Source organism: Eublepharis macularius, chromosome 1, assembly GCF_028583425.1.
Source record: "Eublepharis macularius isolate TG4126 chromosome 1, MPM_Emac_v1.0, whole genome shotgun sequence".
In the NCBI taxonomy this organism is placed as follows: Eukaryota; Metazoa; Chordata; class Lepidosauria; order Squamata; family Eublepharidae; genus Eublepharis; species Eublepharis macularius.
Genome location: NC_072790.1, coordinates 249850572 through 249870219, shown reverse-complemented (window position 1 = coordinate 249870219; position 19648 = coordinate 249850572). Strand labels below are relative to the sequence as shown.

Here is a 19648-nt window from a genome sequence, read left to right as displayed (position 1 = left end):
GGACATACATATATGGAATCCAAAATGATTTCATCTGGATGCAAGTGAGTGGCTTTTTAAAACACTGTAAACATGTTGTTGTTGTTGTTGTTGTTAAGAAAATTGATTCATTTGAAATGTGGTGCTGGAGGTGAGATTTGTGGATACCATGGACAGCCAAAAAGACAAATAAGTGGATACTAGATCAAATCAGGCCTGAATTCTCCCTAGAAGCTAAAATGACAGAACTGAGGCTATCATACTTTGGTCATATTATGAGAAGAAAAGATTCTCTGGGAAAAGTCAATAATGCTAGGAAAAGCAGAAGGCAGTAAGAAAAGAGGAAGACCTAAAACAAGATGGCTGGACTCAATAAAAGAAGCCACGTCCTCAATTTTGCAGGATCTGAGCAAGTCTGTTAATGTTTTGGAGGTCTTCCATTCATAGGGTCTCCATAGGTTGGAGGCAACTTGATGGCACATAACACACACACGCACACACATTATTATTATTAGTATATCATCTAATAATTAGATGTAACTTGGGCTTTGCAAATTACAAAAATGTTGGAACCTGCTCCTTTTTACAAATACACACAAAATGGCCTTATTCACATCACTGGTCCATCAAGCTCAACGATTCTCCAAAGTGCCAGACAGAGGTCTTTCCTCAGTCTTGCTAGCTGCAAACTCCAGAGACTAAATCACGTGTTCTGTCACTCAATTATGGTCTCTAAATCCATGCTTGAATCAGACTATCAATTCTTTGCCATCAAATTCATTATGTAATCTTGGGCTAGCCAGTTATGCTCAGTCCAATTTCCTTCCCATAATTCTGGTGAGGTATGGAACAGAAGGGAAAATAAAAGAAGGGAGAACCACAAACATCACCTCAAACTCCTTGGAGGGTAGATAAAAATGGAATAGATTTGTCTGTAGAATATATTGTACTGTACCAGCATGATACTCAAGGTGTCATTCCTAGTTACCTTTCTGTGTTTCAGACAAGTGGATATTAAGTTTTAATAACTGACCTGGAGGAGGCAAATCAGGACTTAAAGATGTTACCAGGATCTTTTCCAAAAGATCCTTGGATATGTATAGCTCTTAAGTTTGGGAGGTTTCCATTAAAAAAAAAAACCACAGAACAAGCAATTGAAAGATGTGTAGGCGTAACAAGGCAGAGTTGTTAAATACAACCATAGTTTCATACCCTTGGGGTTGCCTCATTTCCGGAACGCTGTTCAACAAAACCATATAAAAAGAGTGTGCCTCCTGTTCTCCTAGATCTTCTGGACTTTTTGGTTGCCGGTTGCTGCTGGTGATTGGGGTGAGTCTCAGAACACCTTTTCGATTTATATCTTACTCTTCTACCATCCTAATGGAATACAGTGCGGCTTTTGGGAAGCAGACATTCTAGTCCTGGTTACTTTTGCTAGATATTGCTACTAGGATAGGCAATATAATTTCAGGCTGCTACTGAATAATTGTGGTGGGGTTGGGCAACCAGTAAGAACTCTTCACCAAAATGCTCCATGTTGCGTTAGATTCAGTTGGCTAGAAAATACTTCTTGGAACGATTCTTGTTAAAATTCTTGGAGGGTAAGCCTATCCATGAGAGTGTATGTAGTGCAATATTTAGAATGATGAATTCAGAAAATCCAGATTCAGCTCCCCATTTACCCCTCTTTTGTGACTTGGGGCCATTCATTCTCTCACACCTTAACATACTTCACAGGGTTGCTATGAAGATAAAATGGAGAATGGTGTAAGGCTCCATGAGCTCCTTAGAAAAAGGGTGGGCTAAAAAGGTAATACAAATTAAATTAATAGCTACAAGCCATGTTACCTCAAAGGACCCTCCAGGTTCTCCGAATACTAGAGAAAATCAAATAAACAATGGAGGATGGTTGCCACTTTAATTCTGTCGTTGTGAGCAGTGGTGCAGCACTTTTCCATTTCTTTGAGAAAAGAATAACTGGTGAGCCAGTTTAAGACTGTGCTATAACTATTCCTAACAGGATCCCCCCCTCATCAAATCCAAACTCTCTATAATTTTCAGTCTCATTTATCTGCTTATAAGCATTACCACTCTTTGCACAGGAAACGCTAGGCCAAAGCCTATGCTCAAATAAATTTCAGATGTACTTATTTAAATCTTCTCTTTATATCAAAGATTTCCAGGGTTTTTTGTAATACTGTGCAGGTTTATGATGCATGGAGCTTCTGTTATGCCATAATTCCCCCCCAATAACTGCTCCTGATGTCATCATATCTCTGGCGACACTCTAGCATTCAGCCAAAACCCTATGGTTTAACCATCGAATGCTAGAGTGTCACCTGATGTGATATCATTTCTAGGTCATGCCAGAAGTGATGTAATGGTGCTGGGATGCCACTGATTGTTCCACATTTTCTCTACCTGAACAGCAGCAGGAAGCTTGGTTTCCCTGACCAAGGTCACTTTCCACGCAGCCACACAGCAGTGACAAGGAATTCCATTTTAAAGATCCAAGGGAGGCCTTTGCGGCTAGGAACTGTGCCACTTAACCTGGCTATCACTTACCTGGCTGTTGGGGAGAGGCCCTCTCAGTGATGTTCCCCATCCTTCACCCTTGCTCAATGGAGCAGCTGGGGGATATGAGGGGAATGGCTTTGATCGGCACCTGGGCAGCCATCATGATGGTCTAGGAATTTTTAAGTTTCATAACAGGAAGTGATGTCATGACATTCTAGGAATTTCAAAAATCTCTATGTATTTGAAACCTCTATGGGAAAAAACCCACAAACATTTCATCACTTTCTGTTTCATAGTGACAACATGACTCTTTAGGAATTTTAAAATATATATATACCCAAGTGAACGGACAAATGAGTTACTGTGGGTGTTCCATTCACTGGAGTATTGAAAATGTACACATCACATAACAAATATAATGAAAAGGAACACATTTTTTTCATGAAAATGAAAAATTGTATGTCCCTTTTGTGTATGGAACAATTGTTCAATTTGGACGGCTGGCTTTTTTTTTTAGGATGTGAAGAAGTTAAATAAATAAATAATAAAACTTATTCTTGCAGGTTTGCCTGGAGCTCCATAAAAGATGGCTTACCCATTCCAGCAATGCAAGCAGCCCTGCCTTCCACCCCCCATTAGCGGCTCCACTAAAAAATGTGTCGAAGTATGCCCGCCTCCGTGTCCAGAACCCTGCTCTCCAGTCTCTGTCCAACAAAGCCCTGTGGCCGTTTGCCCCGATCCTTGTCCTCCCATGAGTCCATGTGTTCCTAAGTGCACAGAGGAGTGTGCTCCCCCTACGGTCTGCGAGCAGCAATGTCCTCCTAAGTGCGTAGAGGTGCCTGCTCCCAAGTGCGTGGCTCCATGTCCCCCTCCTGTCTGTGAGCAGCAGTGTCCTCCTAAGTGCGTAGAGGTGCCTGCTCCCAAGTGCGTGGCTCCATGTCCCCCTCCTGTCTGTGAGCAGCAATGTCCTCCTAAGTGTGTAGAGGTGCCTGCTCCCAAGTGCATGGCTCCATGTCCCCCTCCTGTCTGTGAGCAGCAGTGTCCTCCTAAGTGCATAGAGGTGCCTGCTCCCAAGTGTGTGGATCCATGTCCCCCTCCTGTCTGTGAGCAGCAGTGTCCTCCTAAGTGCGTAGAGGTGCCTGTTCCCAAGTGTGTGGACCCATGTCCCCCTCCTGTCTGTGAGCAGCCATGTCCTCCTAAGTGTGAAGAAGTTCCATGCGCGGTTCCATGCACAATGCAGTGTAAATGCCCCCCGCAATGTCCACCACAATGCGTCCAGGTTGCTACCAAGTCCATACCTGTGGATCCATGCTCCAAGTAACCCCAATGTTAACACCGTGGGAAGCTCAAAGCTACAGAATCTTGAAATAAGTCCTGGATTTGTGCTACAGTTTTTCAAGAGCTCTGGCTGATCTTGGAAATGTTTCTCTGAGAGGGTTCCAGAGATTTAGTCCTTGTTGTAATTCATCCTTTGCCTGCTGAACTTAATATCCACGCCCTTGGACTGTTTAACTCACTGATTGTTCCTGCATGTATTTGGTGGGAAACCAGTGTATTTATGTACCATCTTCTCCCTGCGTTGTACTTGTCTTGTCTTATGTTGTTGGTTTGCTATAAATAAAAGTTACGTCTTGTAGCACCCCTCTTTGCTGTAAGAATTATATTTGTCTTTTCTTTTTGTCTTATCTTTTCCGATGGATTTGGAAAAGACAAAAGGAAGCATTTCAGAGAATGCATAAGTCACGTCTGAAATTCTTGGCTGTGGTAGTCAGGAGTTGGGACTCTGAGCAAGATGCCACGGAGGGGTCCATTACTAATGGGTAATTCTCATGTTACATTCAACTCATGCTCTGTTAACCAAACAGGCAGTCTCCTAATTAATTGGGAGGAATTAGCTTAAAGTAGACAAAGTGAGAGAGGGTAACTGGGATTCTCCACCTATGTTTTTCCCTTAAGAGAACTCTCAAAATAAATCAGGCAGATGTTCAACTGGAAAGGATTTTTTTAATTAAAAGAGAAATAAAAGGCAAGCATACAAACACACACAATACACATACAAGGCAAGCTAAGAGAAAATAAAGGAGGAAAGGAGAGAAAGCTATTTCAGGGAGGGCTATAATTATCAGCCTGGATGATGGAAGTTCATGGAGGCAGCAGCGAAACGACCAGCATTTCACAGAGAGAATACACAACACACATACATACTTTGGCGGCCAGAGACTCTAGATATAGGGCAAAATGCTCCCTGGGGCAAGCTGATGTGTTTGCCCCCAAAACAATAATTGATCGGGTTGTCTGGAGGTGAATAATGAATTGGGGGAGGCTTAATGGGTCCACCTGAGGTGGACTATAGGTATAAATGGTGCTTGATGACCCTGTGAGTGCTGGATGGGACAAGCTACCAGGTTTGGTGAATAGCTTAATTAGGGTGAATGGGTGAGGGGAAGTAAGGCCAGGTGTTGACGGAATTAGTCAAGAGTTTCTTGGGAGAACCATTGTCCTGTATTATGCATCTCTCCGGGGCATGGAGGGGGCCATTAGTCAATCAGTTGCTCTGACTCTCATTCTAAAATATTTTTCCAATCTCTTACCTGGCTGGCATTTCAGGCCAGGCAGTGTATGTGAGGAAGGGTATTTATGAAGTTATATGTATTGCATCTGTAAACTGCCCCTCAGCAACAGGAGGGATCTGACCACTAACAGTAGAGGTGAAAAGAGCAAGAGTCCAGTAGCACCTGTAAGACTAACAAAATTTGTGATATGGTATGAACTTTTGTGAGTCACAGCTAGAGATGGGCACGATCAGCATTACGATAGAAAAATACCCACAATAATGGCGTCCGCGTGATTGGGACCTGGAGGCTCGGTGTCATCCACGGCGACTGATCCAGCATTCGGGAGGGGGGACACCTTCATCGGGGCTTGATCAGGGCGATCGGTATCTGATCGGAGATCCAGTCACTCCGGCGCCAGTTATCTATTCCCCTGGCAACGGAGCCAGGGGAATGCCTGAGCTGAGTTTGCCCTCCTTCTGTTGCCCTGGAAACCTGAATGGAAGCCCAGCTTTCCTTGATCAGCAGGGCTTCCTTCCAACCACGGAGCAGCCAGCAATGCACTCACCATTTGGGAGAAGACAGCCAGGGGAGGGAGGGGGAAGGGGGTGTTCTGTAGCCATGGGCACTCCAAACGTTTTTTGCTTTTTTAAAAAAACGGGGCTTTGTAGGAGGAATGGCTGTTTTTCTGTCTGTCACTCTCTGTTTATAACGTGCTTTTAAAACACTGCATTTTGTGGGAAAACCTCATTCACGGCTCTGTGTGTGTGTTTAAAATATGCTTTTGGAAGACTGGCTGCTTGCTTTTAAAATTGGGTGGGGAGGAATGGAGGATTCTGTCCCTGCTTTTTTAAAAAAGCTGGCTGAAACATGTTGACAGGGTGTCTCTCTCTCTCTATTTGGAGAGGCAGGGATGGGTTAAAAACTCCCCCCCTCTGTTCCTAGTGTGTGTGTGTGTGTGTGTGTGTGTGTGTGTGAATATCCCCTCCCTGAGTGGAAGCGGATATTCAAAACTCCCCCCCCGCTCTAAGTGTGTGTGTGTGTGTGTGTGTGTGTGTACGTCCCCTCCCTGAGGGGAGGCGGCTCGTCGCCGGGTTAAAAACTTTCCCCCCTCTGCTCTAAGTGTGCGTGTGTATGAACGTCCTCTCCCTGAGGGGAGGTGGCTCATCGCCGCCTCCCCATGCCCGCCGGACCCAGCGGTCGCCACCACCACCCACCTTCCCACATAGCTGGGAACAGCGGGGCGCCCCTCCACTTTGGCCTCCCCGATCCCCGATCCACGAATCGAAAATGGGAGATGATCGGTGTGGATCGGTGATTTGGGGTCATTGCCAGCACCGATCCCCAATCACCTTGATCGGTAATTTTTTTTTGGATCGTGCCCACCTCTAGTCACAACTCACTTCTTCAGGTGGAAGTGTTATAGAAACCTCACATTCATTCAGGTTTCAATTGAAAAGTGAACACATGCCAGCTCTTTCTTACGAACAGATATATACACTTGTATTATTTATATTTTAAATGGCTATTGCTGATGTATTGTGTACTGTGTTTTAAATTGTTGTAATCCGCCCTGAGCCCACTTGTTTGGGGAGGGCGGACTATAAATCTAAGTAAGTAAGTAAGTAAGTAAGTAAGTAAGTAAGTAAGTAAGTAAGTAAATAAATAAATAAATAAATATGCAGGTGGTACAAGTGTTTACTATAACATGTGAACAGAGCTTAAATGTACCACCAAGGTCTCATTTACCTTCATTCATTTTGTCTCTTTCCCATGTATATGTATACACCTCTCTCTCTGAGATCAGTGATAGCAGGGCTTTCTGCTCTGTTCCATTCAGCATCTCTCAAACCAGAAAAAGGGAGATACCTCCAGACACCCTTGCAATATTTCAGGGGATGCTGAGCTACTTCTCATTTCCTAGTAGAGGTATGCAGGCCAATTTTCCCTGGTCAGATTTCAGCTGGAGATTGGCAACCTATCTGGGAGAATTATTGGCACGTTCTCAACCATGTCTGCCAGGGGCAGACTGGGAAGTTCAAATGTCCCAGGAGCAAACCAGGTTGAATGGCCGAGCCACACTCGCAGTGCTATTGGGGTTTGATTCTGTATGATCCTGATCACCTGGAGTGGTGGTCCACCTGGAACATGCTCTGAAAATTAAACAGCCAGTCTACCTAGACATCTACTCTGACACCATCCCGGCTGGTTTTGGCCATTAGCTTATGCCCAATCTATGCACACAAGGGATGGATAATAGCTAGTTTGCCAGTTTGGTGTAATGGTTAAGAGCGCGGGACTCTACTTTGGAGAACTGGGTTTGATTCCTTACTCCTCCACTTGAAGCCAGCTTGGTGACTTTGGTTCAGTCACAGCTTCTTGGAGCTCTCTCAGCCCCACCCACCTCACAGGGTGTTTTGTTGTGGAGATAATAATAACATACTTTATAAACCACTCTGGATGAGTGTTAAGTTGTCCTGAAGGGCGGTATATAAATCCAATATTATTATTATTATTATTGAAATTTCACACAACACAATCAATAGTAAATAAAGATCACATGTTATCATCGATCGGACTTGCTGAGCTGATACAAGTTTCCACCGGAGACCCAAGTATCAGCCAGGTATTGGTGTAAAATGCACGCTGTCCCAAGTAATGCCGTCTTTTGCAGTTCTGTAGGTGTTATATCAGAAAGCTCCAGTTTTTCCATATAAATTGTGAAGTTTTTCGAAATAGTTCCCAGTGCCCCAATGACAATGGGAACTACTGTTGTATTCTTCATCCATAGTCAGGTGGTTTCAATTGCCAGATCTCTATATTTAATCATTTTTTCTTGTTCTTTTTCTTCGACTCTGGCATCTCCCGGAATTGTAATGTCAATTATCCAAACTTTTCAATTTTTTTCCACAACTGTTATGTCTGGTGTCTTATGTTCAAGGTGTTGATCAGTTTGTATTTTAAAATCTCATAAGATCTTGACTTGATCATTTTCTAGCACTTTTTCCACCTGTTCCCATGAATTCTTTGATACTGGTAGATTATACTTTTTACTCAATGACCAATGAATCAGCTTTGTGACCCTGTCACGTCTAGCTTTGTAGTCCGTCTGTGCAGTTTTGCTGCATTCACAAATAAGGTGGGACACAGTTTCATCTTTTTCCTGTCAAAGTCTACATTTTGGATTTTCACTGATTTTCTGCATGTTCATTAGTTTTCACATTTTTCGATCCAATTTTTCTAAATCGCTTTGAGTCCCATCTATTATTCCAGTGGGATATCTGATCTCTGGAATTGCCCCTATATTTATGGCCTTGATTGTATTTCCACCATTTAATTTTGACTTCAGAATTTTTCGTACTCTCTTGATATATTCTTTCTGAGTAATTTCTTTTACTTTCACATGCAAGTTGTTATCTAATTCTAATATTCCAAGATATTTATAGTTTTCATTATTTGATAGTGATTTCATAATGTCACCATTTTCAAGTTCTATTCCGTCAATATTTTTTACTTTTCCACATTGAATGGAGAGTTCTGCACATTTGTCTAAGTCAAATTTCATTTAAATATCATCACTGTACATTTTCACTGTATTAAGCAATGATTTAAGTTCAGTGGGACTCTTTGCATACAACAAAGAGGAATCCCCTTGAAATATACCTCTTTTGATACAAACTTCCCCAGTTTCTTCACCGTAGGCCATTAGCATGGTTTTCCATTTTCGCATAAGGAACAGCCTGATGTTTTCACTATGATGATGATGATGATGATGATGATGATGATGATGATGATGATGATGATGAACAAAATGAGGCTCCCTTGGGACAAATTCCACAAGTAAGAAGGTATCACCCCCCAAGGATATAACAAACATAATAATTCAATCTTTACAGATCCCTTTCATCAACAAAATCATCAAAAACATCAAAGTCCGTCAATTTTAATCTTATGATACTGGTTCTCTTTTCTTTCAGGTCCAGGAAAATGTATCCACCGCAAGATCCCTATGGGCAACAGGTAAGGATACTGTCTCTAGATAGTTCTTAAAGATTAAAGTGCCAAAATGAGCCTTCCAACCCGCCCAGGGATGCTGCCGGTGCCAACTCCGCCCCAACGACTGCCAGCTTCTGTCTGTTTTGCTGCTTCATGCTTTTTCAAAGGGTGATTATAACATTTCAAATATGCCTGAACAATACGCCTTGTTCAGGCATATTTGAAATGTTATAATGTTATAACTGAATTATTTATTGGATATATGACTGTTTTTTGAACTATTTATTACTATTTATTGTACCGTATGCACTAGAGCACTTTTGCCACTTTAAATTTCTCCGATTTAAGAATTGGATAAGAGTTGGGTTGTAATTTAAATTTGTATTCATAGAAATATGTTGCTGTTTTAATGATGTTTTAATGTAGATGAAATTTTAATTGTGTTTTAATAGGTTGTTATCCGCCCTGAGCCCGCCCATGGGGAGGGCGGAATAGAAATTTGAAATAAATAAATAAATAAATAAATAAATAAATAAATAAATAAATAAATAAATTGCTTGTTATATTCTGGAGGGGGGGGAAGGTGATACCCTCTTACTGATTCAGTATGGGGCAGCTTCATGTGTTCATGTGAGCCTTCATATGCAGAGGGAATATACTTTCAGTTAGGATTGCTGTAAGTGACATGGCATTGCACATGACCCTGTGGGTTTCTCTGCTGCCACTTTGAGTGGTGGTGGGCAATAGGGGCGTCCCCCCAGGGTAATGGGACCCCTAGAGCACAGAGCTTCTCCCTCCTTCCATTCTCACCCTCAAACAACTCTGTGAATTAAGTTAGCTTGAGAGCTGGTTGTTAGTCCATGGCCATCCAGTAAGCTTCATGGAAGAGTGAGAATCTGAACCCAGACGTCTTCTGCCCTGGTCTGACATTCTAATCATGGTTCCACGCTGACTGCCAGAGAGAATGCACAGCCATAATGGAGGCAATTCAACTATGGTGATGACTGCATAATGGCCATCTCAACATGGTGGAATTTCAAGATGGAGCCACTAGATGGTGGAAATGAGCAACTGTAAGGAAATGGATGGATTCTGTGGAAATGATACACCATCTCCTGGACTAAAGTGATCTTTGTACTTTGTTTGTTGCTGTTTATGAAGGAGCAAACTGCCTCAAAAGAGTTTTGGGAAATCTTCCTGCAAAGGAGAAGTCTTTCCTTCAGAGCCAAGGCCTAAAAAGTGGCAGAACAAAATGGACACTCTAACATCTATAGGCTATACCTTAAGCAGGTACCAGGTATGAGAGGGGGGCAGGAAAATATGCCCCCCAGCTGCTCCTCAGCTCAGATTTTCTCCTCCTGCAACCTTGTGTGTGTAATGTGCTGTCAAGTCACAGCCAACTTATGGCAAACCCATAAGGATTTTTCAGAACAAAAGACAAACAGAGATAGTTTGCCATTGCCTTCCTCTGTATAGCAGCCCTAGACTTCTTGGTGCTCTACACCCAAGTACTAACCAGGACTGACCCTGCTTTGCTTCCAAGACCTGACAAGATCAGGCTGGCCTGGGCCATCCTGCTCAGCAACCTTTCCCCTTATGCGCTCCATTAAAATAGAAAATCTGCAGTAGAATAGTGGTTAAGTTGTTGAGCTACCAGTCAACACTCTGCTGGTTCAAATCCCACTACTGCCATGAGTTCAGCAGGTGGTCTTGGATAAACCACTCCTCTCACCCCTAGTTCCTCAGCTGTATTGTGGGGGTAATAATAACACTGGCTTTATTTACTGCTCTGAGTCAGCACTAATCTGTCTAGAAAAGTGGTATATAAGCACACTGTTGTTAATAATAATATTATTGTTTGTTTCTGGGTGTTTCATTTAACTTTAGTATTTTATAACATTATTTTTCAATCTGTTTTAGCCTCTCTCCACCCACATCCCTCCATGGTTTTTATTTTTATTTATTTATTTTTAAATGGAATGATGGATTTTATGAATATTTATTTATTTAGAACAGTTTTATGCTGCCTCTCCCTCTGACACAAGGATGGGTCCTATGAATGAGTCCAACTTGAATAACTTGGGATCTTAGCTGCCTAATGTATCTGGTTTTGAGATGGCACTTCAAAGTTTAAAAGGACAAGTTCTATTCTAAAAAGGAATAGACAAGAATTAAACACACAATAGAAGTTTTATTGTCCTGAGGTAAATAAACAGGAGAATAGCAACGACAACACAGACTAAAAAGAATGTGACTACGAAAATATAGAATTATGGAATATTGACAGAAACATGCTCTGTTTTCAAATATGAAAGACAAATATGGTTAAACATAAAATGTTCTACAATTCTGTATTGTATCTGTTGCTGTCCTAATGACCAAAGGATGTAAATTGTGCATAAGATAAGATTTACGAGTCTGATCTGAAGGTTGATGTCCTATGGTAAAGATAGTTGCATGTCTCAGGACAAGTCAGGTCACTTAGATAGCAACTGGAGTCTCATGAACCAAACTTTGCTAGAATTGTGGAAACCCAAAGAAAAACCTTATTGATAACCAAACTGAGAGTGTTCTTCGGGCTATACTTATATCCTGGAGTATAATTAGTAATTTGTGGGGGCAAGAAGTATATCCCTTTGGATGGATTGAATGTACACCAGAAAGTTTGGAAGGTATTGGGTGAGTCAAGCAGTTAATAGCTTGGACGGGAAACGTTGGATTTGAAGAGTGGGATTTGATAGATTCTTAAATGGTCTAGTCCTTTTGGTTGGTTTATGCTATGTATGGGAAATGAGAAAACACAGGAAAAGAGGGGGATAAAATTATTTTATTGAGGGAGAGTACATTTATCTGTTATTATGGGAGGTGGGGCCAGTCCATCCATGTCAAGAGATCAAAGTAGCTCTGCCTGCTTAATTCCTATTCTAAATTGAGACGGGATTAAGAAATAAAATAATACAGCATTTTCTTCATTCAGAGGGCTTTTATGCTCTGGGTGATATTAAAATATGGCTTCTCACTATAATACTCCCCTAGCTCTTCTGTGCATGAAGAGCACCGTGTTAGGAAGTAATCCGTCAGGTGAAGATGCTTTCTGACATGGAAAAATAGTTTTTTAGTAGATAGAAAAATAACTAAAAAAAGAGGAAAAAAACGACATAAAAATGCAGAAATAGCAGGGCTTTTTTTCAGCTGGAACGTGGTGGAACGGAGTTCTAGCACATCTTGAAAATGGTCACATGGCTGGTGACCCCGCCCCCTGATCTCCAGACAGAGGGGAGTTTAGATTGCCCTCCATGCTGCTGGCATGGAGGGCAATCTAAACTCCCCTCTGTCTGGAGATCAGGGGGCGGGGCCACCAGCCATGTGACCATTTTCTCCAAGGGCAACCCACTGAGTTCCACCACCTCTTTTCCCAGATAAAAAGCCCTGAGAAATAGTAATGGGCATGGAGAAATAATGATGGGCAAGTTGTCCCCTTTTAATTTATGGTCTTTCAGAGAATTCCCATGTCAGCTCTATGTAACTTGTTCTCATTCCCAGAGCAGGGTGGCAATTAACTTGAAGAGCAGGAAGTACATGTTAGGTGTGTCCAGATGTTGCTGCCAAATGACTTTTTCTTTTGCACTCTCATGTTGGTCAGAAAAACAAAAAGGATTTAGATCCACCTGTGGATCAGATCCACCTGTGGATCAGCCCTGTTCTAGCATGCCAGGGCAGTCATTCACAAAAAAGACTGGTGAAAAGGTCAAATGTTTGCACCTTTCCTGGGGCGAGGGGGAACAGTTGGAATCTTTCCACTGGAAGCCTCCATCCTAGGATGCTTATATCCTTTGTTGAGGTGAGGGAAAGGTGAATGGATCCTCCATGTTCAGAGGCAGCATACCTCACAATAGCTAGTGCTGGGAATGCAACTTGTGGGCTCACCACAAGAATAATTTGGAAGTAGGATGAGGAACCAGATGGAATGTTGTGATTAAACAAGATTACAGTCAGATGCTGGGTTCTAGACAACCGTGCATTGATTTTTGTATTCCCATGGTGGCAATGGGGAAGAACCTTGTTTCCCAGAGGAAACTAACTCATGGACAGATGATGCACCACTTTTGAAGTGGAGGGCAATTCCCAAAGCATTGTTCAGTGTGGTTTTAGAGTCAAAGCAGGAAGTTTCAATACCTCACTGGTGAACACTCATTCGCTTTGGCATACAAAGAGTATATATGCTAGTATACATGCTAGCTTGATACTTGTGCTTTGCTACAGTATTTTAACTACTTTAAATCCAATCATCACCTTTCTTCAACTGTCTGCTGTTTCCTTGACCTGATTTTTACCTCAGAACACAGAGTTCCACAGCTGACCAATCAGAGAGAGGGGAGTGCAAGCAGGCAGGAGCCTGCCAGCCACACAGGAAAGCCAGACCCCACAGGGAGATTGGCAACCCTAGTGGACTTTGAGGGGAAGACTGGGAGGTGCATTTTACCTCAGAGATAATTTATAGAGAGATAATTGTTATATAATAATAATTCATTTATTGTCCCTCTTTCTCACTGAGATCCAAGGAGGATTACACAGTGGAAGTGAGATACAATACAATCAAAAGCTAGGACATTCACTGAGCAGGTACCATAGTGAACAATTAGGATATCCATTGAACAGCTACAATAGGGTATGATAGCAGGAAATTTGAAGACAAGCCTAGAGTCAAGCTTAGAGATGAAATCTTCTGAAGCAACATGTAACTAATTTAAATGGCATGTTAAGCAATGTGGAAAACTCATGAGTGGTGTTTATTTGCATCAGCTGACAGTACCCAATAGCACAATATATAGTCCATGTCCCTACTGATGCATCTCTCTGAACTATTTCTTATGACATAGCCCTATAATCTGGGTAGAAAGCCCTCCTGAATAGAGGTGTGCACAAACCAAAATATGAACAAAAATTCACCATGAACCAGGCCTGTTCATGGTTCACAAGCTGGTGGTTTATCAGAGCCCATTTCTGATGAACTGCCATGAACTTTAGGTCAGTTCATTTGGTTTGTTTTTTTGGTTTATCACTGCAGACAGCTTGGTGCCAATCAATTAGTTTCCTCGTCAATGGGGGGATGGGCTTTCAGCAAACCTTCTGTTGACCCAGAAGTGATGTTGTGCTGACCGGGAAGTGACATTTTCATGAACCAGATGAACCAGTTCACGAACCGGGGCAAGTTCGTGAAAGTTTGTGGTTCGTGGTTCGTGAAACATGACGAACTGCAGAGTTCATTTTTTCCCTGGCTTGTGCCCATCTCTACTCCTCCTGAACCAATGGCAGAAAAGTGGAAGCTTTCCTGATCTCCTAAGGCAAGCCATTCCATAAGGTGGGGGGCCACCACAGTTCCCCCATCAAAAGCTCTGACACCAAGGTAACTAGGACTGTCAACTCCAGGAGCTGGGGTTGGGGGAGGGAGCTCTGCAGGGTATACATCTGTGTTGTATGGAGATCAGTTGTAATACTGGGTGATCTCCAGGACCCACTCAGAGGTTGACATTGACAATCATAAGAAGGCCCACCTACTCCCATACGGACCCACCCACCCATTAAGTTCTGAGCCCCCATGTTTGGAGACTGCTGTTTTATTCTTACTGTTGCCATTGTAAATTATGTTTTACTTGCTGCAATTTATTTTGTTTGTTTGTTTTAGCTGTTGTTGCATGTTTCAGTGACTACTGGGTGCCACCTTGAAAGTGATGGAGAGCCTGGCTAGCAGTGATTTTAAATGAAATAAAATAAAAAAATATGCACGTGAAAACCAGCCCACTAAAGAACATAATGAGGGATCTAGCACAAAAGAGAATGAGAAAACACAGAGCTATTTAGGTTAGCTTCATACAGATTTATTGATAATGCTTTCATCGCATGATCACTTACTTTTCCAATAGAAAGACAAAGAGAAAAAGAGATTATGGCATTGATTGTTGTTGAGAAGTAGAAATTAAAAACCCATATACATTTAAGCACTTTGGAAGGCATAAAATAGCCCTTTGGATGTGGATCTAAATAAGTATAAGGATGTGGCTAATACATAGGAGCACACACCTAGGGGCAATGAAATTGAGAGATTGACCTCATGAGAATTTATTGGCATGCTTTCATCTCTTGATGGCCAACTCTTCCAAGGAAGCTAGCAGGGCTTGGTTTGTTGGGTGTCATGATAGAGGTAATGGTGGTGATGTCCGCTGCCTTGGCCTGATGGGTTTTGGCATGGATTTCCCCACGATCCTTGGCATGGATTACCAGTTGATCCTTGGCATGTTGGAGGAGGGCATGGATTGGAGCATCCTGTAGGTAGGCCTGGCTTTGAGCATCCAGAAGATGGGCATGGATTCAAGTATCCTGGAGCTGGGCCTGGCTTTGAGCATCCTGAAGAAGGCCATGGTTTAGAGCATCCTGAAGGCTGGCACGGATTGTTACTGGATGATGAGAGGCACGTTGAAGGCTTCTTGAATTGCTGAGACTGCTGGCAAGACATTTTCTTTGGCTTTGGGGAAATCCTGTGGGGAAAAAGATAGATGAATGGATGAGTAAGATTTGGGTCCAGTAGCACCTTATAGATGGACAGAAACATAGTAGAGTTGCCAGGCAGTGCCCCAAAAGTAAGATAGACAGCTCTAGGAATTATCAAAAACTCTATGGTAATACCATAGAGGCAATGTGACACCACATGCATTTTTTAAAAAATGTTTCTTCTCTGCCAGTCAGAGCAGCAGGGGAAAATTGGAGTGGGGATGGGGGGTTCCTTCCGGGGAAATGGAACTCATGATAGATAGATAGATAGATAGATAGATAGATAGATAGATAGATAGATAGATAGATAGATAGATAGATAGATAGATAGATAGATAGATAGAGGGAGGGAGGGAGGGAGGGAGGGAGGGAGGGAGGGAGAGGGACAGACAGGCGGACAGATTCCTCTGCATGACTGGCCTTGGAATTCATGGAAAATATCACTGTGGTCTTTTAAACATTGTCTTTATATTAGCCACATCTAAATTGCTGAACGAAATCTCAAATAATTTGCCCCATCTTGGAACTACACTGCCTTCAGAACTCTGAGATCCAAAATCCTGGACATGCCTTGTAAAGGTCAGAAAGAGGAAAATGTTTTCTGGAGGGACATGGTGCCTTTTAAAAGGCCCTGCCACTTGCAAGCAGCAGATGACACCCAGCTCTATATTTCACTATCCAAATTCCCTGGTGGTGCAGTCAAGGTCTTGAGTTGCTGCCTGGCTGCTGAGGTCAAACGGCTGAAAGCCAAGCTACAAGTGATGCCTTACACAGGTTGGACACTTGTCAGCTTCCCTCATGTTTTGATGGGAAATGTAGGCATCCTGGTTTTACAGCTTGGCTCTCCATTACAGTTGCAAGACCAGGATGCCTACATTTCCCATCAAAACTTGAGGGAAGCTGACAAGTGTCCAACCTGTGTCAGGCATCACTTATAGCTTGGCTCTGAGTGAACACCCTGAAACTGGGCCCAGGAAAGGCGGAAGTGATGCTGTTGGGGAAGGCAAAGATCTTAAAGGGCATTGTGCTTCCCACTTTGAATGAGGGTTCAGTTGACCCTTGCTGACTTGGGATAGAGCCTAGGGGTTATACTGGGTCGAGCACTGCTGCTAGAGAAGCAAGTTAACGTGGCTGCAAAATGCCTTCTTCCAACTAAGTCTTGCCTGGAAGATTGCCCTCTACCTTGGCACAGATGATCTGGGCACTTAGATCCATGCCATGGTAACATTAACACTAGATTACTATAATGCATTCTACGTAGGTCTCCCCTCAAAGTCAATTCGAGACTCCAGTTGGTGCAGAACTGCACAGCTTGGTTATTATCGGGAGCTAGGTGCAGTTACTCCAGTGGCTGCCCATCAGTTGCTGGGCTCAATTCAAGGTATTGGCAATCACATACAAAGCTCTTCACCACCTTGGTTCCTCATTTCTAAAAGGAAGTATAATGAAGAGTCCACTTACCCAGCACAGGATGTCTGTCCTAATGAATGGAGAAGAATGGTTTGGTGAACGAGGAGAAGTAAGGCCTTTTATAGGACTTCCAACATCCAACTTACAACCCATCCAGGAAGCAGACATGAGTCGATAATGACTTAAGAGTGACTACATGGAATCCACCCTACGATCACTGATATCACTTTCTGAATGGGATATGCTATATTTTAAGAGGAAACCACCCTTTTCCGGAATGACATGTTCAATTTAATGAAAGAGGACATCCGACATGCCCAAAGTCAGAAGGAACAAATGCGCGGGGGGGGGGGGGGGTCCGGTGGTTGATGACGGAAGTTAATGACAGCCTAGCAATGTCAGCAGACTATCAAACTTGGAAACGAACCCAGATTTAGGGAATCTCTTACCACACAGGTCACTTCAAACTGGACCAGCATCTTGCCTGTCCAAGTCGAACAAATATGGAGTGTAATGGTAACACAACATCCTAGAAATGGATTCTAGCAGCCCACACAGTTCGTTCACCCATTTCTTTTGGTCTTTCTTTCTAAAATCAGTACCCCGCCCCCCTATATGTACTATTTTACCATCCCAGAATACTGCAGAGTTTTCTGGTTTGCAAGAAGGAATATTATACCCACAACGGTTTTACAGGGAAGATTTTTGAATAGGCCTTATTCTGGCAGAATTTGCCCTTGGGGCCTTAATAGGATCAATACATCCTTTCAGGTTCTGCACGAATGTACGTTCTTCAAAATCATAAGGGGTTATTACATTAAGCCTTTAATTATCCAGAAGCCCTGGCTCTTTTGCTTAGTGATAAGGGTCCTAAATTTACCTTAGCAATTACAAAATATGTCTCAGTCGTTTTAGCCCTTGCATCCAAAAAATAAGGAAGAATTTTCCATTGTGCAAGATTCATAAATTAATGAGCTTCTATGGAAAGGAATGGAAAGGAAAGGAAAAAGGAAAGGAAAGGAAAGGAAAGATAATACAACATGCATCTGGGCAAGGAAAGAGCTGTCCCTGCTGAAATCTTCATGCTCTGAATGCAATGGTCTGATTTCTCCTCTCCTTTCAATTATTTCCCAGACACAGAGAGATGCTCGTGTGCCTCTCTATGGACATGTTTGGCTTACAAACGTCATTGAGAGGCAGTGAAAGTGCCATCTTCTGCCAGGAACCATGATCTAGATGCAATCTGGAGCCTGAACATCTCAGATATGTAGGGACTTTCTGGCAGATCCTCTCTGAATTGAAATTGAGTGTTAGGAGTAAGCCAATGGACAAGGAGAGGGACTTAGGAAAGGACAGCCTTCGAAATTTCACAAGTGGAACACAGTAGCATGGATAGTATACTCCTAATTTCATATCAGCACTCACCATCCCTACTACCTCCCCCCTCCTCTTATTAGATGTGGCTTAAAGGAGCTATTCAGCAATAGGTTCCCTTGAAACATTTTAAGGATCAAGATTATTTGTTTGTTTAAACAGTTGTGCACCATCTCTTTAACAGAGCAAGAGTCAGGTCCGTTAGCACCTTAAAAGCCACTAGGAGTTACTGGACCTGACAAACAGAATTACATTGCATAGGATTGTACCGCTAGACTGGGCTTAGACTGGAATAACTCTCCATAGGATTGCACTGTTAGTCATGAATATCCTTTTCATTTGTGCCGCTACCAAGCCAGATCTTCTTCCAAGGGCTGCCATTTCTCCCATTCCTACCAGCTACCCCCCAACTTCCGTCACCACTTGGTAGGCAGGTGGGGGTAAATGCAGGGGAAAAACACCATTGCATTGACAGCATGACATCATTTCTGGGGCTAACCTGTAAGAGACATCATGTCAATCTAGGATTCAGTGGAAACTCTATGGTAAAACTAACATGGTGTGACATGACTTTCAGTTTTGCCCTGAAAATGATGTCATACCATACACATGACAGTACCCCCAAGGTCCCCGCCACCCTACCAAGTTTCCTGCTGGGTGCCAGCTGTTGGCTGGTAACCTTTCCCTTCACCATCCTGTAGTTATGCCTTTGAATTTCTTTTGTACTTAAATGTATGTTGGTGGAGAGTGCCCTCAAGTCATAGCTGACTTATGGCAACCCCTGGTGGGGATTTCATGGCAAGAGACTGACAGAGGTGGTTTGCCATTGCCTACCTCTGCAACCCTGGACTTCGTTGGAGGTCTCCCATCCAATTACTAACCAAGGCTGACCCTGCTTATCTTCTGAGATCTGACGAGATTAGCTCACTTGGGCTAGTCAGGTCAGGATGGTGGTGTCACTTACAGGACAAATTTTCCCATCACAGGTATCAGCACTGGGAAAGGAAAAAACAACAACATCCTATATGAAATGCTGACCATGGATTTGTATATTAACATGGGACAATGTTCGTTGGAGGTCTCCCATCCAATTACTAACGAAGGCTGACCCTGTTAAGCTTCTGAAATCTGAAGAGATCAGGCTGGCCTGAGCTATCCAGGTTAGGGCACTTAAATGTATATCTTTATTATTTATCAATGGTGGAATTAATTACATTGGTCTTGGCCCCATGGATTAAAGTGGATGGACAGCATACAATCTGGATGTATAA

General features: G+C 42.7%; 1 long non-coding RNA gene across 1 annotated transcript; it reads right to left on the bottom strand.

The window, feature by feature from the left end:
• Positions 1-14907: 14907 nt before the first annotated feature.
• Positions 14908-17133, bottom strand: LOC129343297 (uncharacterized). Its single transcript, XR_008598284.1, has 2 exons — positions 17055-17133; positions 14908-15580 (listed from the first exon to the last, which is right to left on the bottom strand). It is a non-coding gene; the product is annotated as an uncharacterized LOC129343297 (long non-coding RNA).
• Positions 17134-19648: the final 2515 nt, after the last annotated feature.